This window comes from Varroa destructor, unplaced genomic scaffold (genome assembly GCF_002443255.2).
Source record: "Varroa destructor unplaced genomic scaffold, Vdes_3.0 BEIS01000003.1, whole genome shotgun sequence".
Lineage (NCBI taxonomy): Eukaryota > Metazoa > Arthropoda > Arachnida > Mesostigmata > Varroidae > Varroa > Varroa destructor.
The window spans coordinates 23,528,915-23,540,656 of record NW_019211456.1 but is presented as its reverse complement, the minus strand read 5'-3'; positions in this window follow the sequence as shown (position 1 = coordinate 23,540,656).

The window sequence follows — 11,742 nt, the reverse complement described above, 5'->3', positions numbered from 1 at the left end:
GTACTGTCGTCTCTAATTTGTTACATCTCGGAAATTTTGGCTTTGGATCTGTCAGTTAGACGGATGGTATGTATCAAGGTTATATGAAAGCATTACTGATTGTGTTTCATATGTGTACGTGTGATGCTATGTTTCGTGCGAATCGGTACAAATCTGCCTCATTATGGGGTTTCCCTTCCGTCTTCAGACAGGGTAATCAGACGCTGTTGATGCCCACTAATATCCAGAAGCAACGGCAGGAGTAGCAGCAGAGATGGGCAGCGCATTCTCATATCATATTTTTGACCTTCTTATGACCTGCGACACAGGGGCAACGGGTATGCACACGTAACCGTTCTTTGTGCGTTCGGTATAGAAACCCGAGTGTATTCGACAGGTACGCGACAGAGCGTTCGCTTGTATAGATATTGTAACATAGCATTCTGGTTCTACTGTACGCCATAAATGTACACAGCACTTTCTTGGTATAGAACAGGACGCACTTACTGCACAGAAATGAATTAGTAAACATCTGCGCGCGAGTGATCGCATGAAGTAATTAGCATGACTAAGTACTGCTGTCCAGATGATCTAAGGATAATGCGATGTTCGAGATGTTGTCTTTTATGTTCATACTGACATTGATATACGAAGCCATACCTGTGGAAGAATACGGGTCTTCGGTCTAAGACTTTCATGCGCTGAAATTCGAAAAAGCAGCGTTTCTATGGAAGAACAAGATAGTCCTTTAACAAGTTAGGTAACTTGGAAGGTAGAAAATCTTCATTTTACAAGATATTGCCCACTTAATGAGCGAACTTATAAGTAACGTTTTCTGAACTATTAAGAAATGTTTGTCAAGCCGTGTATAATAAAGTTCATAAGAATTATAGTAGATAATGAAAGTGAAAAGGTACAGTCGCAGTACACTTGTTTCTGTATAATCTTACATAAGCACACTCCTTACTAAATTCGGGAATTTCGGCAGCTTTTCGGGAAAAGCTTAACTCATATATAAATATATAAATAATAATAAAGATATAAATATATCTTATACAAAGGAAGATATAAATCTACCTTATAATAACTCTATACTACTTCAGATAACGCATAACTTAAAAAAAAAGTGCTGTTTTAAGATATTTCATGTGACCACGTCTTTAAAGTACTTTCAAAGGAAAGCGCTTTTTAAATTGATGGTCTTCTGAGTATTCAACAAGGGCACGAAAGGAGAAGAACTTTATTATCATAAATTTAATGTTATGACTCTACACTATGCCCCGACTGGAAAATTCAACAGATCTTCTAGAGACCACAGAATATGCAGGAAGATAATCGCTCTAGTTATTTGCTGCCGAATCCTGTATAATTGCAACGAAATGTCAATTCATCTGAAATGGATAGGAACATATCCTTTCTATCACATCAGGAATACGCCGACATCTGGTTATGCCTTATGGAAGGCTTTACGTAATTTATCGACCTAATTTTTTAGGCTTGGGTAGTGCGAAATGGGGCGCAGATGATTAAAAAAAAGTGTTATAGATTGGCACGTCCCAATATAATGTACTCTGGGTCACTGTAGGTGCTGAATAAGCTCAAGTTAGTTTATGGAAAGGAGTAAGGAGGTTTACAGGTAAAAAAATTTTTTTTATTCTAAGGCAATTGCCAATATATATATATATATATATATATACTGATTTCCGCAGCCATCTTGTTCTACTTGCTCATTTTCTTAATAATTCTTCATTCAATGGCATTATCCGTTCTAGACCCAAATGTTTGTAGGCCTTATTACCAAAATGTAGCAGGCTGTTGCAGCAGGATCTGATATTGCATATTTACAATAGAGAGTCAAATTTACGTAAGGCACCGCTTAAAAAACGGTTGAATAGGGTGAATATTGAATATTTTTTCTTGCTATATAAATTTTAGTCAGTCATGTTTGCTACAAGCAAAAGCGATTGCAAATAAAACACCATTCGCACAGGGCGATAGGAGCGCCGTTTTGTCATGACTCTGTTCAATGGAGTGGGCTTGCTGGGTCGTTTTTCAAAAAACCATTGTTCGTAGGCTAAAAATAGAACAAAGTAAAAAAAAAAAAAAGTAAAACTATATCTCGCACAGCATGATTAGCGTACTGTAACAAGATTTCATTGCACCGTCTAGTGTACCGGCTTGAAACATCTGTTAATTCAACGGTCAAAGTTTACGGATTATGTAAAGCGTTTCACGTTTACGCTACATAAGCCGAAAAGCAGCTGCAACTCGACCATGCAGGACACTCGTATTTTTATTTGATCAGATCGATGAATAAATAAAGTTGCCGCGTACAAAAAGAAGATACGAGGACTCTCCATTTGCGTATAACCGAGATATGGTTCCAATAAGATGGTGCCACATGCTATAGCACACAAAATAATCGAATTGTTGAAATTTACTAAACGTGTAACTTTTCGGGGACGCTCGTATTGTGAACCTTTCCATGTCGTTTTTTGAAAAACGAAGGCTAGACATTCGACAATTCGCGTGTTTACGACAGTACTAATGAAAAGTTTGTTAATTACGTTCGATTTCTATAAAAAAAAAAGTTATAGCAAGCTTCGTTTTCTGTTTTTGGCTCATAAACGATAACATCTATAAATCCCGAAGCAGTGGCATAAGGGGCACACGAGTGTTGCCATTTGTATACGATCTATGGTCTTGATACAATGAATATTAGGCGAAATTATCACAGTTCGAAATAAACACAACGGTAATGGATGATTCTCTAATATGATGTACGGAATAGTTTCGAATACGTACGTTTCCGTATTATAACTATTAGTATCACTTCAATGTTCTACCTATGGTGATAACATACATTAATTCAGCAAATGATTCTTCTGCAAAAAACAATCCACAGTTTTCATCCAACCCGATCCATGCTTAGCGTATATGAAAAGCGTAATACATTTAATGTGTACGCAAGCAACACCATAAAATACCTTAAACTATCTGGAAAGGATATTGTTATCGTCCTAATTCATATTTAGGTAACAAGCCATAGGCCTGGTTAACGTAAATTTTCCTTGGGTTAATGCACTCTCTCCAAACAAAGCAAAGCGCTCGTAAAAAATGCAATGCACTCAAACAAGCACAGGCCACACTTCTTGTCCTGCGAGCCATTTTAGTATTAAATGCAACGGTATCTCGCAAGGACGCGTATTGGCGAAAGCGGTTTTTGCGGCTGTCATCATCCTTTTCACGCTTCTCAATGCGAGAACGGTCGCGCGTAAGATGTTCACATCGCCGAAGTTCAGTTTACGCAGAAGTTTCCTTCAGTGCCTGCTAGTTTTGCTCTGTTGTTTTACTTAAACGATGCTAGAGTGCGTTTCTGAATATTCACTGAATAAACAACATCAGCAGTGGCCTACGTGTCGCTACAAACGATAATAAGTACCAGCGAAAATCGTCTTTTCCTACACAGTGCTCCTTTTAGTCGTGTTCTGTCGACCCACCACCAAATAAAAAAGCCTTATAATGCACGCAGGAAATGCAAAAAACAAGATAACGCGTTCCTTTCCCTTCTCCCACCTCTTCCACTGGCTACGCTGAGCGTAGATACTTCAGTTGCGTAGTTAAACCACCACGAATATTGTTAAGGAACTTATTCAAGTGTTTCATCTCGATCTGTAGATGAATGTTTGACTTTGTCTCTACCTCATTCAGTCTAAGAAATAATCTTTGCGTTCTTAGCTCTAGTAAAGGCATGCATGTGTGGACCTGAAAAACCGATCCTTAACATGATTCAAGCTGAAATAAATAATAGTTAATATGTAAGAAATAATCTATTTATTTTTCCTGCTAGTGAGACTTCTGGATCCGCAAAAGACCATTTTATATCTTAGTTAACCATGCGTTTTTCGCCATACCTCAAGCCATATCTCCGTTGGCGGACCGGATAACCCGAAAAAACGCTTTCAATTACTCTGTAAGTGAAGTTTAGCTTAACGCTGAGGATCCCACGGTTATAGGGGCCTTCGCAGGATTTTTGCAGATTTGGAGAAGCTAAAGTGACAGAACAGAAAAAGTTACTGTCGTTTGTCGACCAGCAGCTTTGTCCGTGCGAAGTTCATGCGCAGATTTTGTCGTGCTTTCCCATTGAAATCTGTTTTCCAGCTCAGCCAAACGTAGGGATTCTACTAATGGACGTAGCAGAGAATTTCCGAAAATAGAGGCATAACCTTGCCGCACGATGATAAACGAATAGTGCCACCGAAAAGCATCGCGACGGGGCGAGCAGAAACGTGATGAAGAGAAACTTCGGAAGATAGAACAGCGGCCGATCGTAATAAAGAGCACTGAACGGCAGCCGTGTCTTCATCGCTTCGGATGATGGAAATTTATCCGACGATTGTCTATTTATAACCCGGCGCATTAACTCTATGAAGCGCATTGAAAATTCGGATACTTCGAAACGTTAGCATCTATATATGGATTTTTGGCATAGTAATACGTGAAACAAATATTCACGGATGTACCAGCCAAGGTATGGACGAAAACAAGTGAACATTACCATGGAAAAGGACCGATTCAATTAGGAAGATTCTAGATACTTTGCCAGGAGTCTGTTCTTAGCCTATTATATCCGTGCTTCTTAAGTGACTGTGAGATCCTCGTCGTAGCTTTATCTAGAAAAACGTTTCGAACAATACCTTTTTGTCCATCTGCTCTGCTTTTTTTATCTTCCGGTTGTCAGATGATGTTGTATTTTTCGTTAGGTCTCTGTTAACAGGTCTGCATTTAAAAAAGCAAACGCAGGCCCGCTTACTAACCCCTTATGCATTTCTCTTCGCTCTATAGTCTTTTCACAATATCGTTCCTCGTTAGATCGATACAAAAACTCCACTCTGAGTTTTAAACTGTTCTTTCTTTTTACTCTCAACTGTATTTTCTCACCGGAACGTCCAGCTTTTCTCCTTATGCTGCTTACTAACTGTAAGCGGCCAATCTACCCCAGGAAAACCTTCTACTCCCTTGAACCCCTCTACCACGCTGGCCATAGGTTCGGGCCAACCATAACGTCTTCGCCAATGTCGATCTTCACCCTTCAGTTTGCTGTACGTGTTCCGTTCTTGGGGACTAACAATATCCCTTGGTCGAACGCCAAACACGAACGGAGTCTTTTCTTCAATGTGTGCACTAAGTTATTCACTGCCGGTGCCACGCGATGTGCCCGTGGTGCCCGATCGACAGGCAGACCGAGAACGAAAAGCAGCGAGAAACAGCGAGCTCGATCCAGAGGATAGAAGTAAGAGGACTCACGGCGCTGATATATAGCAATGCATACAGCACACGGAAGCTCACATCCACACACCAGCGTATTCACCCACCCAGTTAGGCTCGGTAAGTGCAGGCTGCACGTGAGCAATAAAGCAAGCCTCAGGCACCAAGGCCGGGCGCGGCCAGTAGTTGAGTGAGTTCTGTTCCTCATATGCGCGAAGTGTTGCCGGGGCCCCCTTTTCCAGCCATGAGCCAGCCAGACAGACAGCCAGTGCACACGCCAATCTAGTTCTAGCCGTGGATAAAAATTCGGTTAACTCGCCTGCAGGCCATCACTCGCAAGCGTGTTTTTCCGCCGCTGCTGCCACCACTGCCATTCGGCTACGTGAAGATTTCTACGTTACTTCGAGTGCAAAGAAAATTTAAGCCAACCAATTGAGGATGGTGAAGAACAAGAAAGATAGAGATTGCAAAAGACGTGATAGAAGTTCGAAGAAATAAAAGGGAACGAGAAATAGCAATGCATATTGTATATACCGAACTCAATTACTGCTAACATTTTACTAGCCCTGTTTGGATTAGGCCGAGTGCGGGATAGCCTAAGCCAATGTTGCTTGGCCTAGGCAAGCCAAAGGAGGCCTTTACCCCAGTATACTTCTAGTGATCAGTAACGAAAGCTAACCACCGTCTGCCTCTTCAACGTGCGATTGCAAGGCACATTGGAAACATCTGCTGTAGTCGAAGCACTTGAATCTACCTAAGTTGGGAATAAGAGTATGGTCAGAGCACCTGATAGAATCAGATAGAATTAGCACCTTCTATTAGGTCCTAAGATATTACTGTAGTAGACGAGGTGTCTACAAATCCATGACGTTGTCTGTAGCACAGAAATATCTAGCTTTCAAATTATTTATATCAAAGCTTGAATATACGATCGCAGATACTGGCGTTCCAATCAGTCTGGTCAAAATTTTTAATTAATAAATTATTACGTAAATGGAGTAAGTAGATCAATGCGGATGTTCAGTAATATCAGACTGCTTTACGTTGGCTAGTCGTAATCGCATCAGCCAGCTAAGTGAATAGAACCTGATCAACTCCATCAAGCTACGCATGGAACAACACCAAAAATTCGGATTGACGATCTGGACGGGTTTGCGAATAGTTTTGTCAGTCATCAAATATTATGTAGCATAACCGATGGATTGATTTATCTATCGTGTCGCTAGCCCCCCTAACAGTGCTTAATCTACAGAATAGGACGTGCATGAAGACTGTTGTCGTACGTTGGGCTCGGTGGCAACGGTAATTCAGTACGCGATAAGAAATCAAGATCGAGAATGAATCATTTTACTAAAATACGCACTACAAATAAATTATGCATTAAAACGAACCACGTATAATATCTCTGTGAGGCATAAAAATGTACGTACGCAGTAGTTGGTTTATTTATAAGTATGATTTTACTAAAGCGATAAGCTGCATCAAGGGCTTTCCGCTCCTGTAAAGGAATAGTGTTTGGTAGTGATCGATGAGATTTCTCTGAAGTTACACGTTGAACTTAGCAGAACGAAGCCATTTTAAATAAAGCGTATGCTTTATCAACTTCCTACCGCAGGAAACGGTGGATTCAACTGCTACAGTTGACTAATCCGATGCTTCATACATGTGAACATAATTTAAGTATCGAACACGTTATCTTGGGCTTGACAGGCTGATGTATAACTAGTCACGATGCGGGGATTATCATTTTAATTTGCCTAGCATATAGCTAAAGCCATCTTTCATCGCATTTTGAACGGGCGAACCTCGTCAGGGAACAATAGCAAACGCTGACTACTAAGCAATATATTTTCTCCCGTTGTCCATGTCATCTTTCCATGGAAATACGTTGACTACGCCAGCCAGATGGCCAAGGTAGCATTTAGAAGTTTAGCGTGTGACCGTTTTTTTTTTAATTAGATTAAAATTAATGAAACAAAGTCAAAACGTCAAGATTTTACTAAATGGTAACTTTCTAAAGGTAGAAAGAAGCAACATCCTTATAAAAGCGCTTTCTATAAAGCTGATAGCTGATATGGATCACTGTCCGTTCTACCGGCCATATATTGTCAACAGCACAACATTATTGGACTATCTAATTCACCTAATACCTAAAGTGAGAAATGCCTAGGCAATCCGTTAAGTTTTATGAACGTGCTCTTTACTTGAATGTAGCCAGTATTATGGGTTTTGTTGCAGCTTTGCGTCATGATATTATTCTACAGAGTTTTTCATTCTAACCTACTATCCTCCCTAAAAGTCCTACGATGAATCAACGAGTCAGTGGCAAGATAAAGTGCAAAGCACCACTCTTCGTTACAAGGCCATGCCAACCGAAAGCATCAGGATTTCTCTGCTATGACTCGAAAAAGCTAAACCCAGAGCGGTAGAGTTGAACACTCCTAAAATCATGGATTCAGGGATTCATAATTCAGGGATGTTATATAGGTAAATATGTATTTATTTCTATAATAGGAGAATTGTTCTGATTAACTGTTTTGTGGTAAAACATACTGTCAAAAAGGAAGTTTTCCACCTTCGTAAACATTATTCCACTGGTCTATGCTTCTAAAGAAAGAATGTATCTATTATAGGGTTCGTGGTGTAGTTTATGTAACGGAACTAGTAGCACCCATATTTTCAGTTCTCCATTTCAGGGGACCTCGTTACCACAGCCGTAAGTTCTCGCTGCGTGCGCCTACTCATCCATAGTAAAGAAGAATATTTACGTAATAATAACGTTCTGTCGGTTTTATCAATAGATAGATTCGTCGTCATTTGATTACAAGGAAGTTGGGAAGACTAGTTATTCAAACGTTGCCTGAATGAATTTACTTGTTTGCAACAGCTTCACGCACTTCTTAAGTTTTGTGCAGTAAAACGTGGCCTTCCCGATTTTAATATAACTTAGAAAGTGCCCAGTACGAGCCTGTTTATCATTTAAAAAATGTTAGTGTTTTGTCTACGCAGGACAGCGAAGCCTCTTAGTCACGGCAAATTTTCGAAGGAGGACCTTTGAGCAAAATTAACGGTCTGATAGTGACTAACTAAAAATCGCGTCATCATACGTATCGACTGGTGTCAGAAAACGTAGCCCGTAAATATTAAGAGAGGCTTCCTCAGTATAAATATAGAAGTCTCTAGAAATGCACTTGGGTTGCCCTATAACGACATAACTACATATTTTGTGAACAAACAATTAACTGCGTGTACGAACACCGTCTTCTTTGGCCTTGACGGAACGCATGAGAAAATCAGAACAAGAAGGCAGACTTCGATGCGACCATATTGGTTTCATAATCAGAGAGAGCAACTACTTCTTTAAGTGCAGAGGGTGGAAGCGTTCCTATGTTAACGGTCATTTCATAATGCGGCTTCGTTCTTGTATTAGCAAAGGAGCTCAACTGGTTAATTTCTGTAAAATCTGCTGAAGTTAATGCAATACTGAGGCTAGCTGTTGCCTTGCTTCACAAACGGTGAAGTATTACACAAGCTGCTCGACGAGAATATAGCTTGACGCTTTCTTCAAATTCGATTGCTTGTTTGTGCAGGTTTTGAGAAATTCGCTGGAATGAACTCAACGTGGTCAACAGCCAAAAGCGGATCAATCTATCTAGGCGTGATGTATGTAATGTCTGCATATATGACGCGACAACAGCTCCGGCAGCTACACATAGTTGTAGACATAGTAATAAATCTGTCACGATTGCATCGCTTGAGCCTGCCTAGCCAGCGGTAAACATTTCAGATTATCTACCGTAACGACATCTCTGACCTATGTCTTTGCTTTCATCAGCATCTCCCTTTCACTGCCCCAGCCATTTTTCTTCCACCATCTATCATTCGCGTGTTCTTCGAGGATTACGGCATATCTACTGTTGCCCTCAGGTCCCGTCAGCACTTGTTCCGGCTTCTTTTGATCTACTTTTGGTCCATTCATTTCTTGTCCTACACGTTCTTGGCCTTTTTTCTCTTCCTGATACTTTCGTTGGTTTTGGATCTCCCGCCCCATCGCTGCCTTTTTCGTGCATCCTAAAAATATTGCTTAGCAAAGTAGAAAAGTGAACGAAGAGAATACCGGAGTAGTGATCCCACCTACTAAAGTTCGCTTTATGAAGGCCTTATTCCCTGCGACAGGCCTTCCGAGTATTCGCATCCTGCAGCACCATGATGATGAGGCACCCAAAGGATGGCGTGACTGTGTCCTTTTAGATCGCTAGCTAAGGCGACTGTATAGCGGCCGTGGTTGTGGCCGAGTGGGTCCCATATATACACTGGTTCCGGGACGACGGGTTTGGGATGGGTGTCGTTGTCCCGTCAGAGAAAAAAAGAAAAACGAAGACAGACACCTTGTTGAAGAGCATCGTGACAAAAATAATACGCGCGATATGCATACTGACAACTAGTACTATAGCTGCGCGCACTACAGTGTCAAGTTTTGCAACGAATATAATGGCTCGTTAGTGTGATGGTCGTCTATATTAGCGCGTTGTAAACGATAGGCCGTGCTAGCCGTCTTGTTGAATAGACGAACAGTATGAACTGCGGTATATGGCACAGTGACGAGAAATAAAATAGAGATTTTCATTAGTGCTTTATAGAAGACCTGACATTTTGCTCAATACAGGACACCTACGAATATTCTAAAACGGGGTCAAATTTGAATTTTTACGCACTCTAGATAGAGTAAATGTAAAGTATTGTCGGAACGTCTATATATATATATATACGTGATTGTTCGGATAGTGTTGACCTTTCCAGTGACGCGATACAGTGACTTGAATACGTTCTAATGAGTACGTCGAAGCAATTAAAGTACTTACTGGAAGTGGCAGTCACAGTAGAGTGCTTACTGCTTCTCTATGCACTTCCATATTATGAGGAAATATATAGGAGGTTATATGATATAATAATGTTAGCAAAAAAAAAAAAAAAAATATGAGGAGAGAAATTCTATTTTCATAGCACTACGTTATGAAATACCATTGGGGTATCCCAAACGCGAATATTCAATATTTATGCTTAGAATTACCAGTTCATGATGCGTGTTCGTCGTTATCGTATCGTGATGAGGATTTACGTCCAGCCTATCGTAAGTGTGTCTCCCGTTGTATTGACGAGATGGCTTACATTTGCGTATATCTAAGTGAGTCATCATATTTTTTCAATTGTAAGGAAAGTACATGTGGAATTTAACAATAAATAGGAATTCGATTAGGTTCCTTTTTATCCGCAGGAATACATTAGTTCTTTTCTTCGAAGCTCTCTGGTGCATATTCTTAAAATAAATGTTTGCCTGAATTAAAGGAAGTGAGGCCAGCTGTAGTTGCGAGTGCTGCCTGAAGGAAAGGCGAGCCTTTGAGTAGAACCCAGCGTGGTCAGCCGTATCCGTTCCTGCATTGTTTCAGGTTCATTTGAATGGAAATAGCTAGTCAAAGCCGGACTCACGCAGTTAATTAGTTGCGTTTGATCATTGTCAAACGTGTCATAAAACTAAATCGTGCTTAAGCTGTTCGATTGTTGTTCTCCTTGGCTCTCGTTCTCTGCAAATTCGTCAACAAACTCAATGTTGCCCCTGTGATTTTGTTATGAGCAGCATCTCTACATGAAGGTCGATTCAAAAGGCTCTCGTGAACACTTCGCCCGTCCGTGAGTGAGAGGCTAATTAGTGAAGCTCATTCGCTTTTATCATTATTTCATGCGCCTGCCTCATTTTCGACCGCTCCGGACATTGTTATGAGGTACCATAAACACGAAACTCAGCACGTGAAGTGTGATATTTTATGTAAGTACAAGCCGCAAACGGGGAAAAACCCCAAGCTATCCCTGGTCATCTTCCCGGTGTCCCGGTAACTCTGCCGCAGCTTTCCATCGACCCAACAGCACTAGGAGATATTAGATATAGCCTAGTATATTGTGCCTAAGGTATCTGCGCTTTTTGTGTGGCTGTGCCGTAAGTATTCTATTGTATAGTGCCATATAACGCGATCGCAGTGGAAATGGTGTGTATGATATAAACGGGATTTCACAGTGGCTACAGAGTGGACTAACGCCGACAGCTTTTTAAGTATATATATACATATACATATACATACATATTGATAGTGAGTCACGCAGGTAAGCATCATATAGGAAATAAACGACGACACTGTGCTGCAGTGCACACCGTTAGCGGCGGTGTTACTGATGCAGCTGAACTCGTATCGCGTGTGTATGTTATGTATTTATAACGGTATTAGCTACCGTTCGTGATTGGCTGAACGTTGGTGTATGACAGTAACGCCACGTTCGACCGTATCAGGGGGTCGGTTTCCTGTTCATCACTAGCCTGTATGACGATTAGGTGAGAGAGAACACGTACGGTACAGTGGCAGCAATAGCAGAAACCAAAACAATATCTGCTATAATGGCTGCACCTTACGCCGTTTTTATGCTGTTGTTGAGGTAGAAACCAGC